General features: G+C 50.3%; 1 protein-coding gene across 1 annotated transcript in view; it reads left to right on the top strand.

Annotated features, from left to right (window-relative positions):
• LOC137532399 (gamma-crystallin-3-like) overlaps positions 1 to 19,426 on the top strand; it is a 198,810-nt gene that overhangs the window by 37,666 nt on the left and 141,718 nt on the right. The window lies entirely within an intron of this gene.

Genomic DNA, 19,426 nt, shown 5'->3' with positions numbered 1-19,426 from the left:
TTCGGTGGTTCGCGTTCGCGTCCCGCTGGCGAACCTTTGCGGAAGTTCGGTTCGCCCCATAATGCACCTTGAGGGTCAACTTTGACCCTCTACATCACAGTCAGCAGGCCCAGTGTAGCCAATTAGGCTACACTAGCCCCTGGAGCCCCACCCCCCCTTATATAAGGCAGGCAGCGGCGGCCATTACGGTCACTCGTGTGCTGCCTGCGTTAGTGAGAGTAGGGCGAGCTGCTGCACTGTCTCTCATAGGGAAAGATTAGTTAGGCTTAACTTGTTCCTGGCTGGCTGCATACCTGTTCTGTGAACCCACCACTGCATACCTGTACTGTGAACCCACCACTGCATACCTGTTCTGTGAACCCACCACAGCATACCTGTACTGTGAACCCATCACTGCATACCTGTTCAGTGAACCTGCCACTGCATACCTGTGCTGTGAACCCACCACTGCATACCTGTTCTTTGAACCCATCACTGCATACCTGTTCAGTGAACCTGCCACTGCATACCTGTGCTGTGAACCCATCACTGCATACCTGTTCAGTGAACCTGCCACTGCATACCTTTGCTGTGAACCCACCACTGCATACCTGTTCTGTGAACCCATCACTGCATACCTGTTCAGTGAACCTGCCACTGCATACCTGTGCTGTGAACCCATCACTGCATACCTGTTCAGTGAACCTGCCACTGCATACCTGTGCTGTGAACCCACTACTGCATACCTGTTCTGTGAACCCATCACTGCATACCTGTTTAGTGAACCTGCCACTGAATACCTGTGCTGTGAACCCATCACTGCATACCTGTTAGTGAACCTGCCACTGCATACCTGTGCTGTGAACCCATCACTGCATACCTGTTCAGTGAACCTGCCACTGCATACCTGTGCTGTGAACCCACCACTGCATACCTGTTCTGTGAACCCGCCACTGTATACCTGTTCAGTGAACCCGCTACTGCATACCTGTTGTGTTCAGTGAACCCGCCACTGTATACCTGTACTGTTCAGTAAACCCGCCACTGCATACCTGTTCAGTGAACCCGCCACTGCATACCTGTTGTGTTCAGTGAACCCGCCACTGTATACCTGTTCTGTTCAGTGAACCCGCCACTGTATACCTGTTCAGTGAACCCGCCACTGCATAGCTGTTGTGTTCAGTGAACCCGCCACTGTATACCTGTACTGTTCAGTGAATCCGCCACTGCATACCTGTTCAGTGAACCCGCCCATGCATACCTGTTGTGTTCAGTGAACCCGCCACTGTATACCTGTTCTGTTCAGTGAACCCGCCACTGTATACCTGTTCAGTGAACCCGCCACTGCATACCTGTTGTGTTCAGTGAACCCGCCACTGTATACCTGTACTGTTCAGTGAACCCGCCACTGCATACCTGTTCAGTGAACCCGCCACTGCATACCTGTTGTGTTCAGTGAACCCGCCACTGTATACCTGTACTGTTCAGTGAACCCGCCACTGCATACCTGTTCAGTGAACCCGCTACTGCATACCTGTTGTGTTCAGTGAACCCGCCACTGTATACCTGTACTGTTCAGTGAACCCGCCACTGCATACCTGTTCAGTGAACCCGCCACTGCATACCTGTTGTGTTCAGTGAACCCGCCACTGTATACCTGTACTGTTCAGTGAACCCGCCACTGCATACCTGTTCAGTGAACCCGCCACTGCATACCTGTTGTGTTCAGTGAACCCGCCACTGTATACCTGTTCTGTTCAGTGAACCCGCCACTGTATACCTGTTCAGTGAACCCGCCACTGCATACCTGTTGTGTTCAGTGAACCCGCCACTGTATACCTGTACTGTTCAGTGAACCCGCCACTGCATACCTGTTCAGTGAACCCGCCACTGCATACCTGTTGTGTTCAGTGAACCCGCCACTGTATACCTGTTCTGTTCAGTGAACCCGCCACTGTATACCTGTTCAGTGAACCCGCCACTGCATACCTGTTGTGTTCAGTGAACCCGCCACTGTATACCTGTACTGTTCAGTGAACCCGCCACTGCATACCTGTTCAGTGAACCCGCCACTGCATACCTGTTGTGTTCAGTGAACCCGCCACTGTATACCTGTTCTGTTCAGTGAACCCGCCACTGTATACCTGTTCAGTGAACCCGCCACTGCATACCTGTTGTGTTCAGTGAACCCGCCACTGTATACCTGTACTGTTCAGTGAACCCGCCACTGCATACCTGTTGTGTTCAGTGAACCCGCCACTGCATACCTGTTGTGTTCAGTGAACCCGCCACTGCATACCTGTTGTGTCCAGTGAACCCGCCACTGCATACCTGTTGTGTTCAGTGAACCCACCGCATCAGTGCGCATACCTGTGCAGTTAAGTGAACCCACCTACCTACGTGAGTGCACGCAGTGTGATATACCACTCCGTGCATACACAATATGGACAAAACAGGTAGAGGAAGAGGTAGTGCCAGAGCCAGAGGAAGGCCACCTGGCAGGTCTGCGCGAGGTCGTGTAAATGTAATTTCGTGTGGACCTGGCCCACAGTACAGTGCTCGGAAGAAGGCACGTCCCATCACCTCCCAAGATTGTCAGGACGTGGTTGAGTATTTAGCGACACAGAACACCTCATCTTGCTCAGCCACCAGCGCTACTACTAGCACCACTTCCGCTGCATTTGACACTTCGCAAGAATTATTTAGTGTTGAAATCACTGATGCACAGCCATTGTTGTTACAGCCAGATGAATTTTCACCAGCTCATATATTTGAGTTACCCGGCAACACTATGGATGTAACGTGTAAGGAGGATGAAGGACCTACTGATGGTGCATGTTTGGATTTGTCTGAGGCAAGCGAAGCTGGGCAGGATGATTACGATGATGACGATGATAGGGATCCTCTGTATGTTCCCAATAGAGGAGATGAAGAGGGGGACAGTTCAGAGGGGGAGTCAGAGAGTAGTAGGAGGAGAGAAGTTGCTGAAAGAAGCTGGGGCAGCTCTTCGTCAGAAACAGCTGGTGGCAGTGTCCGGCACCATGTATCGCCACCTATGTACAGCCAGCCAACTTGCCCTTCAGCATCAGCTGCTGAGGTCCCCATAGTACCCACATCCCAGGGTGGCTCAGCGGTGTGGAAATTTTTTAATGTGTGTGCCTCAGATCGGACCAAAGCCATCTGTTCGCTCTGCCAACAAAAATTGAGCCGTGGAAAGGCCAACACTCACGTAGGGACAAGTGCCTTACGAAGGCACCTGGAGAAAAGGCACAAACAGCAATGGGATGGGCACCCGAGCAAAAGCAGCAGCAGCACACAAAAGAAAAGTCACCCTCCTTCCTCCTTCAGGTGCATCATCTGCTTCTGCCGCTTTCTCCCTTCCACCTTCACAGGCACCCTCCTCCACTACGCCTCTGCCCTTGAGCGGTTCCTGCTCCTCTGCCCACAGCAGCAGTCAGGTGTCCGTGAAGGAAATGTTTGAGCGGAAGAACCCAATTTCGGCCAGTCACCCCCTTGCCCGGCGTCTGACAGCTGGCGTGGCGGAACTGTTAGCTCGGCAGCTGTTACCATACCAGCTGGTGGACTCTGAGGCCTTCCGTAAATTTGTGGCCATCGGAACACCGCAGTGGAAGATGCCAGGCCGCACTTATTTTTCGAGAAAGGCCATACCTCAACTGCACCGTGAAGTTGAGAGGCAAGTGGTGTCATCTCTTGCGAAGAGCGTTGGGTCAAGGGTACACCTGACCACGGATGCCTGGTCTGCCAAGCACGGGCAGGGCCGCTACATTACGTACACAGCCCATTGGGTGAACCTGGTGGTGAACGATGGCAAGCAGGGCGCAGCGGACCAAATTGTGACACCTCCACGGCTTGCAGGCAGGCCTCCTGCCACCTCCTCTCCTCCTGCTACATGCTCTTCGCTGTCCTCCTCCTCCTTGGCTGAGTGGCAGTTCTCCTCTCCAGCTACACAGCCCCAGCTCCGCAGGGCCTATGCTGCATGCCAGGTACGACGCTGTCACGCCATCTTAGACATGTCTTGTCTCAAAGCGGAGAGTCACACTGGAGCAGCTCTCCTGGCTGCTCTTAAGAAACAGGTGGATGAGTGGCTGACCCCGCACCACCTGGAGATAGGCAACGTGGTGTGCAACAACGGCAGCAATCTGCTTGCCGCTTTGCATATGGGGAAGCTGACACACATACCCTGCATGGCACATGTCATGAATCTAGTTGTTCAAAGATTTGTGGCAAAGTACGCTGGCTTAGCGGATGTCCTGAAGCAGGCCAGGAAGTTCTGTGGGCATTTGAGGCGGTCTTACACAGCCATGGCACGATTTGCAGAAATTCAGCGGAAAAACAACATGCCGGTGAGACGCCTCATTTGCGATAGCCCGACTCGCTGGAATTTGACCCTGCTCATGTTCTCCCGCCTGCTAGAACAGAAGAAAGCCGTCACCCACTACCTCTACAACTACAGTAGAATGAAACAGTCTGGGAAGATGGGGATGTTCTGGCCCGACAACTGGACACTGATGAAAAATGCATGCAGGCTCATGCGGCCGTTTGAGGAGGTGACCAACCTGGTGAGCCGCAGTGAGGGCACCATCAGCGACTTAATTCCCTACGCTTACTTCTTGGAGCGTGCTGTGCGTAGAGTGGCGGATGAAGCTGTGAATGAGCGTGACCAGGAACCGTTACGGCAGGAACAGGCATGGGACCAATTTTCATCAGACCCAGCTGTTTCCTCAACACCTGCGGCAGCACAGAGGGGGGAGGAGGAGGAAGAAGAGAAGTCATGTGCAGAAGACCAGTCAGACTCAGAGGATGATGAACAAGGTGTTTCTTTGGGGGAGGAGGAGGAGGAGGAGGAGGGGACGGCGGCAGGAGAACACCCGCAGCAGGCGTCGCAGGTGGCTTGTGCTGCTCAACCTTCCCGTGTTCGCGGCTGGGGGGAGGAGGTTGACTTACGTGACGTCACTGAGGAAGAGTAAGAGGAGATGAAGGGTACTGGATCCGACTTTGTGCAGATGTCGTCTTTTATGCTGTCCTGCCTGTTGAGGGACCCCCGTATAAAAAACCTCAAGGGGAATGAGGGGATTGGTTGAAAAGGGCGCCCGAGCTGCCTGTATGAAAAGGGCGCCGCCATAGACATCAATGTTATTTCTGGAAATATGGGCTACAAGGTGTAGAAAAGGGCGCCCGAGTTTTGATATAGGCTACAAGTGGGCTCCCCTTTGTAGCCCATATTTTTTCGGCTACAAGGTTTTCGGCTACAAGCGGGCTCCCCTTTGTAGCCCATATTTTTTTCGGCTACAGTAAGGTGCCCCTCTGTAGAGTTGGGCCGAACCTCCGATTTTCGGTTCGCGAACCGGGTTCGCGAACTTTCGCGAAAGGTTCGTTTCGCGTTAAAGTTCGCGAACCGCAATAGACTTCAATGGGGATGCGAACTTTGAAAAAAAAAAATAATTATGCTGGCCACAAAAGTGATGGAAAAGATGTTTCAAGGGGTCTAACACCTGGAGGGGGGGATGGCGGAGTGGGATACATGCCAAAAGTCCCCGGGAAAAATCTGGATTTGACGCAAAGCAGCGTTTTAAGGGCAGAAATCACATTGAATGCTAAATGACAGGCCTAAAGTGCTTTCAAACATCTTGCATGTGTTTACATCAATCAGGTAGTGTAATTAAGGTACTGCTTCACACTGACACACCAAACTCATCGTGTAACGCACCGCAAACAGCTGTTTGTGTAGTGACGGCCGTGCTTTACTGGTGCGCACCATGGCGAGAGTGCAGGTTTTGGTGGCTTTACAGCCCATATGGTCACCTGGCTGATGTAGCTGAATGACAGAACAGTGACTGTCCAGCTGATCAAATTTGGTCTGACCACAATGAGGCAACGACCTTATTATCGTGGGTGTGCCCCCCGAGACACTCATCTAGGCGCCGGTCATTGCTCCATTGTGATACGCAAGCCCCTTCACCACGGCAAGGTAATGATCACGAAGGGGAATGGGCGCATGTACATGCCTTTTCTTTTGTTGTTGCAGCTGCCCGCAGTGCAGCCAGAAAAATTAGGCAGTCATGTACACGCACCCGAAAAATTATTACAGCGGCCGCTGCTAGCAGCGGCCTAAAAAATTCAGCAATCCGCCTGGAGTCCCGGACCCTGTTGGTGGTGGCGGAGAAGGTAGTCAAGCGGCCTGCAGGCAGACATGCTGTGTGGAGGGACTGGGAGCGACTTAGTCTTCTTGGGGCAGGCCAGGCAGCCAGTCACACGGCGTGCAGGCAGAGATGCTGTATGTGCGGGGACTGAGTTAGTCTTGGGGCGGGCAGCAGCCCTCCGGGATCCATGCCTCATTCATTTTGATAAAGGTGAGGTACTTAACACTTTTGTGACTTAGGCGACTTCTCTTCTCTGTGACAATGCCTCCAGCTGCGCTGAAGGTCCTTTCTGAGAGGACGCTTGCGGCAGGGCAGGAGAGAAGTTGGATGGCAAATTGGGACAGCTCTGGCCACAGGTCAAGCCTGCGCACCCAGTAGTTCAAGGGTTCCTCATCGCTGTTCACAGCAGTGTCTACATCCACACTTAAGGCCAGGTAGTCGGCTACCTGCCGTTCCAGGCGTTGGTGGAGGGTGGATCCGGAAGGGCTACGGCGAGGCGTTGGACTAAAGAACGTCCGCATGTCCGACATCACCATGAGATCGCTGGAGCGTCCTGTCTTTGACTGCGTGGACACGGGAGGAGGATTAGTGGCAGTGGTACCTTGCTGGCGTTGTGCCGTCACATCACCCTTAAAGGCATTGTAAAGCATAGTTGACAGCTGGTTCTGCATGTGCTGCATCCTTTCCACCTTCCGGTGAGTTGGTAACAGGTCCGCCACTTTGTGCCTGTACCGAGGGTCTAGTAGTGTGGCCACCCAGGACAACTCATTCCCCTTGAGGTTTTTTATACGGGGGTCCCTCAACAGGCAGGACAGCATAAAAGACGACATCTGCACAAAGTCGGATCCAGTACTCTTCCGAGCACTGTACTGTGGGCCAGGTCCACACGAAATTACATTTACACGACCTCGCGCAGACCTGCCGGGTGGCCTTCCTCTGGCTCTGCCACTACCTCTTCCTCTACCTGTTTTGTCCATATCGGGTATGCACGGAGTGGTATATCACACTGCGTGCACTCACGTAGGTAGGTGGGTTCACTTAACTGCACAGGTATGCGCACTGATGCTGTGGGTTCACTGAACAGAACAGGTATACAGTGGCGGGTTCACAGAACAGGTATGCAGTGGCGGGTCCACTGAACAGAACAGGTATGCAGTGGCGGGTTCACTAAACAGAACAGGTATACAGTGGCGGTTCACTAAACAGAACAGGTATGCAGTGGCGGGTCCACTGAACAGAACAGGTATGCAGTGGCGGGTTCACTTAACTGCACAGGTATGCGCACTGATGCGGTGGGTTCACTGAACAGAACAGGTATGCAGTGGCGGGTTCACTTAACTGCACAGGTATGCGCACTGATGCGGTGGGTTCACTGAACAGAACAGGTATACAGTGGCGGGTCCACTGAACAGAACAGGTATGCAGTGGCGGGTTCACTAAACAGAACAGGTATGCAGTGGCGGGTCCACTGAACAGAACAGGTATGCAGTGGCGGGTTCACTAAACAGAACAGGTATACAGTGGCGGTTCACTAAACAGAACAGGTATGCAGTGGCGGGTCCACTGAACAGAACAGGTATGCAGTGGCGGGTTCACTTAACTGCACAGGTATGCGCACTGATGCGGTGGGTTCACTGAACAGAACAGGTATGCAGTGGCGGGTTCACTAAACAGAACAGGTATACAGTGGCGGTTCACTAAACAGAACAGGTATGCAGTGGCGGGTCCACTGAACAGAACAGGTATGCAGTGGCGGGTTCACTTAACTGCACAGGTATGCGCACTGATGCGGTGGGTTCACTGAACAGAACAGGTATGCAGTGGCGGGTTCACTTAACTGCACAGGTATGCGCACTGATGCGGTGGGTTCACTGAACAGAACTGGTATGCAGTGGCGGGTTCACTTAACTGCACAGGTATGCGCACTGATGCGGTGGGTTCACTGAACAGAACAGGTATGCAGTGGCGGGTTCACTAAACAGAACAGGTATACAGTGGCGGTTCACTAAACAGAACAGGTATGCAGTGGCGGGTCCACTGAACAGAACAGGTATGCAGTGGCGGGTTCACTTAACTGCACAGGTATGCGCACTGATGCGGTGGGTTCACTGAACAGAACAGGTATGCAGTGGCGGGTTCACTAAACAGAACAGGTATACAGTGGCGGGTCCACTGAACAGAACAGGTATGCAGTGGCGGGTTCACTAAACAGAACAGGTATGCAGTGGCGGGTCCACTGAACAGAACAGGTATGCAGTGGCGGGTTCACTAAACAGAACAGGTATACAGTGGCGGTTCACTAAACAGAACAGGTATGCAGTGGCGGGTCCACTGAACAGAACAGGTATGCAGTGGCGGGTTCACTTAACTGCACAGGTATGCGCACTGATGCGGTGGGTTCACTGAACAGAACAGGTATGCAGTGGCGGGTTCACTAAACAGAACAGGTATACAGTGGCGGTTCACTAAACAGAACAGGTATGCAGTGGCGGGTCCACTGAACAGAACAGGTATGCAGTGGCGGGTTCACTTAACTGCACAGGTATGCGCACTGATGCGGTGGGTTCACTGAACAGAACAGGTATGCAGTGGCGGGTCCACTGAACAGAACAGGTATGCAGTGGCGGGTTCACTAAACAGAACAGGTATACAGTGGCGGTTCACTGAACAGAACAGGTATGCAGTGGCGGGTTCACTTAACTGCACAGGTATGCGCACTGATGCGGTGGGTTCACTGAACAGAACAGGTATGCAGTGGCGGGTTCACTAAACAGAACAGGTATACAGTGGCGGTTCACTAAACAGAACAGGTATGCAGTGGCGGGTCCACTGAACAGAACAGGTATGCAGTGGTGGGTTCACAGCACAGGTATGCAGTGGTGGGTTCACAGCACAGGTATGCAGTGGTGGGTTCACAGCACAGGTATGCAGTGGTGGGTTCAATGAACAGGTATACAGTGGCGAGTCCACTGAACAGAACAGGTATGCAGTGGTGGGTTCACAGCACAGGTATGCAGTGGTGGGTTCACAGAACAGGTATGCAGCCAGACAGGAACAAGCTAAGCCTAACTAATCTTTCCCTGAGAGACAGTCTGCAGCAGCTCGCCCTACTCTGACTAATGCAGGCACACGAGTGGCCGTAATGGCCGCCGCTGCCTGCCTTATATAAGGGGGGGTGGGGCTCCAGGGGCTAGTGTAGCCTAATTGGCTACACTGGGCCTGCTGACTGTGATGTAGAGGGTCAAAGTTGACCCTCCATGTGCATTATGGGGCGAACCGAACTTCCGCAAAGGTTCGCCTGCGGGACGCGAACGCGAACCACTGAAGTTCGCATGGAACCGTTCGCAGGCGAACCGTTCGGCCCAACTCTACCCCTCTGTAGCCCATATTATTGACTTTTTTTTTTCTAGCCGAAGTTTGTATATGGGCTACAAGCGCTGTAAGCCGAATTATTTCATTCCCCCACTATCCATGGCGGCCTGGAGGGGGAATAGTAATGAACACATCCCGGAGTTTTCTTCTAGCCGAAGTTTGTATATGGGCTACAAGCGCTGGAAGCCGAATTATTTCATTCCCCCACTATCCATGGCGGCCTGGAGGGGGAATAGTAATTAACACATCCCGGAGTTTTTTTCTAGCCGAAGTTTTTATATGGGCTACAAGCGCTGGAAGCCGAATTATTTCATTCCCCCACTATCCATGGCGGCCTGGAGGGTCGAATAGTAATTAACACATCCCGGAGTTTTTTTCTAGCCGAAGTTTTTATATGGGCTACACCAGGCGCCTTGTTTTTTTTGTAGACGAAGTTTTTATATGGGCTACACCAAGCGTCTTTTTTGTAGCCGAAGTTTATATGGGCTACACCAGGCGCCTTTTTTGTAGCCGAAGTTGGTATATATATGGGCTCCACCAGGCGCCCTTTTTTACCGGCGCCCTTTTCATGTAGACCCGGAATGAGCTGTACTGGGTGGCCACACTACTAGACCCTCGGTACAGGCACAAAGTGGCGGACCTGTTACCAACTCACCGGAAGGTGGAAAGGATGGAGCACATGCAGAACCAGCTGTCAACTATGCTTTACAATGCCTTTAAGGGTGATGTGACAGCACAACGCCAGCAAGGTACCACTGCCACTAATCCTCCTCCCGTGTCCACGCAGTCAAAGACAGGACGCTCCAGCCATCTCATGGTGATGTCGGACATGCGGACGTTCTTTAGTCCAACGCCTCGCCGTAGCCCTTCCGGATCCACCCTCCACCAACGCCTGGAACGGCAGGTAGCCGACTACCTGGCCTTAAGTGTGGATGTAGACACTGCTGTGAACAGCGATGAGGAACCCTTGAACTACTGGGTGCGCAGGCTTGACCTGTGGCCAGAGCTGTCCCAATTTGCCATCCAACTTCTCTCCTGCCCTGCCGCAAGCGTCCTGTCAGAAAGGACCTTCAGCGCAGCTGGAGGCATTGTCACAGAGAAGAGAAGTCGCCTAAATCACAAAAGTGTTAAGTACCTCACCTTTATCAAAATGAATGAGGCATGGATCCCGGAGGGCTGCTGCCCGCCCCAAGACTAAGTCAGTCCCCGCACATACAGCATCTCTGCCTGCACGCCGTGTGACTGGCTGCCTGGCCTGCCCCAAGAAGACTAAGTCGCTCCCAGTCCCTCCACACAGCATGTCTGCCTGCAGGCCGCTTGACTACCTTCTCCGCCACCACCAACAGGGTCCGGGACTCCAGGCGGATTGCTGAATTTTTTAGGCCGCTGCTAGCAGCGGCCGCTGTAATAATTTTTCTGGTGCGTGTACATGACTGCCTAATTTTTCTGGCTGCACTGCGGGCAGCTGCAACAACAAAAGAAAAGGCATGTACATGCGCCCATCCCCCTTCGTGATCATTACCTTGCCGTGGTGAAGGGGCTTGCGTATCACAATGAAGCAATGACCGGCGCCTAGATGAGTGTCTCGGGGGGCACACAAAAGATAATAAGGTCGTTGCTTCATTGTGGTCAGACCAAATTTGATCAGCTGGACAGTCACTGTTCTGTCATTCAGCTACATCAGCCAGGCGACCATATGGGCTGTAAAGCCACCAAAACCTGCACTCTCGCCATGGTGCGCACCAGTCCAGCACGGCCATCACTACACAAACAGCTGTTTGCGGTGCGTTACACGGTGAGTTTGGTGTGTCAGTGTGAAGCAGTACCTTAATTACACTACCTGATTGATGTATACACATGCAAGATGTTTTAAAGCACTTTAGGCCTGTCATTTAGCATTCAATGTGATTTCTGCCCTTAAAACGCTGCTTTGCGTCAAATCCAGATTTTTCCCCGGGACTTTTGGCATGTATCCCACTCCGCCATGCCCCCCTCCAGGTGTTAGACCCCTTGAAACATCTTTTCCATCAGTTTTGTGGCCAGCATAATTATTTTTTTTTTCAAAGTTCGCATCCCCATTGAAGTCTATTGCGGTTCGCGAACTTTAACGCGAACCGAACGTTACGCAAAAGTTCGCGAACCCGGTTCGCGAACCTAAAATCGGAGGTTCGGCCCATCTCTAGTTATGGAGAGGAGATACAAATCCTGATTACGAGCGTACACGAAACTGGACTCATAAGTACTTGAAATTCTGCAATTTCGAGTACTTCTAATAATGTTCATTTACAATGAAATCTCAAAGGCCATTTGGCCAGGGATCTCTACACAGCCGCAATATGGCTGTATAATGATCCCTGACCGCTTTACCTATTTTTTTTTACCAATACAATTTTTTGGTTGAGAGTGTGGGAGATTACAAGAAAAATGGTGTGGGGGTCCCCCTCCCAAGCCTCTTTAACCCCTTGTCCTCCATGCAGGCTGGGGTAGCCAGAATCCGGAGCCCCGGCCACATGGGACTCCGCACCCTGAGCTATACCAACCCGCCAGTGGCGTTCCTACCATAGAGCGCAGGGGGGCGTGGCGCACCGGGTGACTGACAGCTAGGGGGGTGTCGTTACGACCCCCCACAGCATCAGAGCAGGAGGGGGAAGCAGCGCTAGAAGGAGGGGAAGTGGGGGCAGCGGCGGGGACGGGGGCCAGAACCCCTCCTCCCTCACCTGGGACTCCTCCTTCTGCCTCTCTCCCCCTCCATAGATTACCGGCAAGTGTAGGCTTGGCGGGGAGGCATGCGGAGAATTACTCACCTCACTTCCGCGTTCCAAGCGCTGGAGCGCTGCATCATGTCCTCACAGGTCTCCGTCTTCAATGCCGCCGACTGTGCTTCCTGATTAGCAGAAATACAGTGGGCGGCATTGAAGGCAGAGATCTGTGACGTCATGACGCTGCCAGTGCTTGGAACGCGGAAATGAGGTGAGTAATTCTCCGCATGCCTCCCCGCCGAGCCTGCACTTGCATGTAATCTATGGAGGGGGAGAGAGGCAGAAGGAGGGGTCCCAGGTGAAAGAGGGGGGTTCTGGCCCTCCTCCCCACCGGTGCCCCCACTGCCCCTCCTTCTAGCGCTGCTTCCTCCTCCTGGGGCATCTATACACTGGGGGCAACTAAACTAGCTATACTGGGTACATTTAAACTAAGTTTACGGGGGGCAACTATACTTATATCACTGGGGGCAACTAGCTTCACTGGATGCAACTATACTAGCTCACTGGGGGCAGCTATACTGGGGGCAACTGTACTAGCTATACTGGGGACAACTGTACTAGCTATACTGGGAGCAACTGTACTAGCTATCCTGGGAGCAACTAAACTAAGTTTACTGGGGGCAACTATACTAGCTATACTGGGGGCAACTATACTAGCTATACTGGGGCAACTATACTACCGTAGCTACACTGGGGGCAACTATATTACCTACACTGAGGACAACTATACTAGCTTTATTGGGGGCAACTATACTAGCTATACTGGGGCAGGGGGGGTGCTTTGGGTGCTGAAGCACCCCCTAAAATTCTCCAAGCACCCCTAAAGCACCCCCTAGCGTGAACTGACTTTCGACGTCTAATAGACGCCGTGTCAGTTCACTGACAGCAGCAGCCCGCAGCTCCGACAGCGGCAGAGCAGGGCTACAGTAAAATGGCGTCTGAAGCCCTGCTCTGGAGACTTTGAGTCTGCAATGCAGGGCTTCGGGCACCATTTTCCCGTAGCCCTGCTCTCAGCGCGGGAGTTTCAGTTGCTGGCTGACTGCAGAGGATCGTGGGAGCTGCGCGTCGAATGGAGGCCGGGACAGGAGGTCTGCTGCTGCTTCAGGTGAGTAAATGTTTTTTTTTTTAATTTATATTAGCAGGCGTATCGACTGTTCTGGCCAGGTCTGCTACATGATTGAAGTGTTTTCTGGCCAGGTCGGCCACATGATTGCATGGATTTTCTGGTCAAATATTTCAAATGATTGCATGTATTTTCTGGTCAAATCTTCCACATGATTGCATGTATTTTCTGGTCAAATCTTCCACATGACTGCATGTATATTCAGGTCAAATCTGCCGACATGATTGCATGTATTTTCTGGCCAGGTCTGCTACATGATTGCATGTATTTTCTGGCCAGGTCTGCCACATGATTGCATGTATTTTCTGTTCACATTTTCCACATGATTGCATGTATTTTCTGTTCAAATCTGCTGACATGATTGCATGTATTTTCTGGGCAAATCTGCCAACATGATTGCATGTATTTTCTGGGCAAATCTGCCGATATGATTGCATGTATTTTCTGGGCAAATCTGCCACATGATCGCATGTATTTTCTGGTCAAATCTTCCACATGATTGCATGTATTTTCTGGTCAAATTTGCTGACATGATTGCATGTATTTTCTGGGCAAATCTGCCGACATGATTGCATGTATTTTCCGGGCAAATCTGCCGACATGATTGCATGTATTTTCTGGGCAAATATGCCACATGATTGCACATATTTTCTAGCCAAATCTGCCAACATGATTGAATGTGTTTTTTGGTCAAATCTGCCACATGATTGAAAGTAATTTCTGGGCAAATCTGCTCACATTATGTGTATTTTCATGAGAAAACCTGCACAATTATGTGAATTTTCTGGGGAAAGGCTCACCAAAACTTGGGCCCACTGTCTTTGCGTTGCACTGTTAAAGGGAACCCGAGGTGAGAATAATATTGAGGCTGCCATATTTATCTCCTTTTAAGCAATACCAGTTGCCTGGCTGCCGTGCTGGTCCTCTGCCTCTAATTCTTTCAACCACAGACCCTGAACAAGCATGCAGCAGGTCAGGGGTTTCTGACAATATTGTCAGAACTGACAAGATTAGCTGCATGCTTGTTTATGGTGTAATTCAGTTCACTACTGCAGCCAAATAGATCAGCAGGGCTCCCTATTGTTTAAAAGGAAATAAATATGGCAGCCTCCATCTCATCTCGGGTTCACTTTAAATTACAGTCCGCCCTCATCCATTCATGGCCACGCCCATTTTCGCAGGTTATGTCCACACCCATTTCTTGTCAGCTCCCTATACTGAGGCCAATTTTGGGGGGGCTACACCTGGCATTAACCGCCCGGTCGCGTTTAGCATGCCACAGTCGCTTTTTTTTTTATGGCGGGGGGGGGGGGGGGGGGCGTGTCTTTTAATACCCAGCACCGGATGTCAAATTTCCTAGGTACACCACTGCAACCTGCATGGTCCATGCTATGAGAGGGCTCTGGAGGAGAGCGACGGCCAAGCTTCCCCATTTCTCCCGGAGCCCTTGTCCAATCCATGTAACACTAGGGATATTGGGGTATATTCATGAACCGATGCCCGCACATGGCAATGTTAGCAGCAGTTTGTGTATGTACCCCATTTTCTGTTATATTGGTTTTTCCACTTTCCGTAACTACGAAGGAATTATAGGGTTGATTCAAAAAGTTTTTCTTTTGAATTGTTTCTCCTTAATTATTTGTTAGAAGAACTATAAGGAGAGTAATCCATAGGATAAACAGATAAGGGACCCTTACGTAATGGAATGGAATAATGAAATGTAATAGAAGTGTAATGAATAGCGGAGATGCTGCCGCGCGGTCTGGCGGCGGGCTGGCTGTCTCCGCGTTCAGACCGGCGGTTTCCGCACAGCAGCATGTGTCTGGTTTGCCTGGGCCTTCTAGTGCACACAGACGGAGAGCAACGCGCGCACTAGAAGACAGGACCTTTATGCCAGCAGGAGAGGTATCAGCTGATCAGGACGATCAGCTGATCCCAGCGGAACTCCTGATTGGCTGAGTGGCTGGGGGCGGCGCTGAGGAGCGCTGTAGTATATATAGATCTTGCTTGTCAGTTGCTGGTTGTCTGCCGTTGCGAATACTTACGTGTGAGCACTCAGACTTCAGTCAGATCCTACAGTGTGTTAGAACCAGTTGGAACTGGGAATTCACACTTAGCCAGATTACCCTCTTGTTATTTACTGTGTTATACTTTAGATCAGTTCCAGGGTGTTGAGACCAAGGACCTCACACCCAAGCTTAGGATTACTGTGTCATTGCTGTGTTATACTTTAGACCAGTTCCAGGGTGTTGAGACCAAGGACCTCACACCCAAGCTTAGGATTACTGTGTCATTGCTGTGTTATACCTTAGACCAGTTCCAGGGTGTTGAGACCAAGGACCTCACACCCAAGCATAGGATACTGTGTTATTCTTTAGACTAGTTCCCGGGTGTCGAGACCAAGGACCTCACACCTCAGACTAGGATTGTGCTTTATATCTTTTATGACCGTTTGCTCTGTCAACCTCTCTCTTGCTTTCTGATTTGGTACCTCTGCCTATCTGCCTACCAGTTGCCAACCTTGCCTGTACCCGGTTACCGAATCAGCCTTCTGTCTTTGTACCTTATCTGCTTGTGTGTTGCCGACCTGGCCTTCCCGACCCTTCTGGCTGTCACTCATCCCTCGAGTGTTCAGTCTGTCTGTACTACCCGTGACACTATTCCACCAAGTGTCAGTTAGCTGCAAGGACCTCCTGCTCCTCAGAGAGTCCTTCCTGCAGTGCAGCCAGTGGCTTCTATCTCATAGGAGTCCCCTGGCTGCAGTACAGTCTGATTCACAGTTTACCAGGGAATCACTGGCTGCCAGATTATGTCTATCCCCTCTCTTAAGGAGATAGTCCCTGCACAGCCGAGGGCCACCTGCTCCTCAGGTGGTCTCTGGCCGAAGTTATCTGTGTCTCCCGCCCCACGGGAGATAGCCTACAGTTGCACCAAACACTTACACTTTATTAGGTGTCCAGAGTTTAGTCATACTTGTATTATTGGTGATTCTGCAGATCATCCATAATCAGGTATACATCTGTATTGCTGATGATCCTGCAGATCAATAATCAGATTCTCTCTGTGTGCTGACACCAACCGTTACAAGAAGAAAGAATTCTGCAGAATTGAACCTTGTCCACTTATCTTTTTAAAAATGGACACCTATGAATTATACAGTTCTTGTGGCCAGTTAGATGCAGTTTAGGGGCTTGATTCACTAAACCCTGATAACTCATATCACGGGCGTTTTTGCGTGCATCATTTTCACATTTTTGTGCGAAAATTCTCGATTGTGTGCAAAAATTCTTAATCACGCGCAAATTCGAGAATGCGCACGAAAACGCCCGTGATATGAGTTATCACGGTTTAGTGATTCATGCCCATTAGGTGTAGGTAGCCCCAGCGGGGCTGGATTTCTGGAAAGCTCACAAAGACGCGGACCTTGGGTGGCTACTTCTCAAGGAGCTGAACATGTGAAAGGGGTTGCTGAATTAAAAAAAAAAAACGGCAAATTAAAAAAAGGGGGGGGGGGGGCTGCAAATGGGGATCAACATATGGAAGAGGAGAGATGCTGTTCAAGTGAGCTGTATGCGGATGTTAACCACTTGATGACTGAGGGTTTTTCCTCCTTGTGGACCAGAGCAATTTTCACCTGTTAGTACTCCTCCCTTTCTTTCGCCAATAACTTAATCACTACTAATCTCAGCAAAATGATCTATATCTTGTTTTTCTCGCCACCAATTAGGCTTTCTTTGGGAGGTACAGTATGCTAAGAATTATTTTATCCTAAATGCATTTTAACATGAATAATAAGGAAAAAATGAAAAAATGCATTATTTTTAAGTTTTTGGCCATTATAGTGTTAAAATAAAACATTCTACTGTGGATAAAAGCCACACATTGTATTTGCCCGTTTGTCCCGGTTATTGAAACGTTTAAAACATTTCCCTAGTACAATGTTTGGCGCCAATATTTTATTTGGAAATAAAGGTGCATTTTTTCAGTTTTGCGTCCATCCCTAATTACAAGCTCATAAATTAAAAAATTAATAGTAATATACCGCCTTGACATAAATTTAAAAAAGTTCAGTCCCTAAGGTAACTACTTTTTTTTTATGTAAACTCCCCCGCCTATATATATATATATATATAAAGTTTGGGTACTATGGGAGGGAAATAGTTAATTATTAAAGTCAGTGTGGGGCTTTTTATTAAATAAAAATTAATTTTGGTGTTATATACTATTTGACCACAAGATGTCCCTCGGTCATTATTTCCAATTCATGTACGTAAGCACGTGAATCGGAAGTAATACGTGGCTGTGTAACAACAGGAAGATACAATGAATGCCGGCCTCTCGTAGACGCCGCTATTCATTGAACCGGGGACTTCGATTTATGAATGGGAACTGTGGTCCCATTCATTAACCTCCCCTCTAAGCGGCGGTAACGGCGGTGCGTGCGGGGGAACGGGAGCGAGCGGCGGCTGCACGCCGTTGCAGACTTGTATTGATGGCCCTGGTGCATCCTGTGAACTTTGCAGGGCCGTGAATATACTGCACTGCGTGCAACAAGTAATTAAACAGAGAAGAGCAGATTGAAAATAGAGTGGGATAAATGCTCTTGTGTATGGATATGGAACAACAAGAAAGGTGGCCTGGGATGGAATAAGTATAATGGTGGCCACTAATGATCCAATTTCTAGCGAAAAATCGTTCGAGCGATCAGATAATTCTGATTGGAAGAAAAATCGTTCATTACACTATCAACAAACCAATCTTTGCTTCCTATCTATCACAACCAATCAGAATTCCTGATCGCTCAAATGATTTTTCGCTAGAAATTGGATTGTTAGTGGCCACCTTAAGTCCCACATTGAGCCCCAGATCTGCATGCATTATATGTGTAAGTATTTAAAGGCATGATTTGGCAGTTCTGCATCCCTTTCCTGCTCTCACACCAACCTTACAAATTGTCTTATATTTTTTATGTCATTCTGTATCTTCACCCACCATATTCCATTACAACCCATGCAACAAGGGCCATTTCATCCCTCCAGCTTTGCTATATTTCCATTTCAACAGAAGGTGATACTATGAAGTCTACCCATGCTGCCCAAGTTGAGACCTCTCTTGAGCCTCAAGCATTCATTCTTCCATTCTTGGAAAATGTTCAGTTTGTTTGTAGAGTTGGGCCAAACGGTTCGCCAGCGAACGGTTCCATGCGAACTTCAGTGGTTCGCGTTCGGGTCCCGCAGGCGAACTTTTGCGGAAGTTCGGTTCGCCCCATAATGCACCATGAGGGTCAACTTTGACCCTCTACATCACAGTCAGCAGGCCCAGTGTAGCCAATTAGGCTACACTAGCCCCTGGAGCCACTCCCCCCCTGATAAAAGGCAGGCAGCGGCGGCCATTACGCTCACTCGTGTGCCTGCGTTAGTGAGAGTAGGGCGAGCTGCTGCAGACTGTCTCTCATAGGGAAAGATTAGTTAGGCTTAGCTTGTTCCTGGCTGCATACCTGTTCTGTTCAGTGAGCCCACCATACCTGTTCTGTTCAGTGAGCCCACTGGATACCTGCATACCTGTTCAGTGAACCTGCCACTGCATACCTGTTCTGTGAACCCACCACTGCATACCTGTACTGTGAACCCACCACTGCATACCTGTTCAGTGAACCCACCACTGCATACCTGTTCTGTGAACCCGCCACTGCATACCTGTACTGTTCAGTGAACCCGTCACTGCATACCTTTTCTGTTCAGTGAACCTGCCACTGTATACCTGTTCTGTTCAGTGAACCCGCCACTGCATACCTGGTTTGTTCAGTGAACCCGCCACTGTATACCTGTTCAGTGAACCTGCCACTGCATACCTGTTCTGTGAACCCGCCACTGCATACCTGTACTGTTCAGTGAACCCGCCACTGCATACCTGTTCTGTTCAGTGAACCTGCCACTGTATACCTGTTCTGTTCAGTGAACCCACCACTGCATAACTGTTCTGTTCAGTGAACCCGCCACTATATACCTGTTCAGTGAACCTGCCACTGCATA

This window comes from Hyperolius riggenbachi, chromosome 1 (assembly GCF_040937935.1).
Source record: "Hyperolius riggenbachi isolate aHypRig1 chromosome 1, aHypRig1.pri, whole genome shotgun sequence".
In the NCBI taxonomy this organism is placed as follows: domain Eukaryota; kingdom Metazoa; phylum Chordata; class Amphibia; order Anura; family Hyperoliidae; genus Hyperolius; species Hyperolius riggenbachi.
Note: the sequence above shows the minus strand (reverse complement) of the source record. Positions and strands in the feature narration are given on the sequence as shown.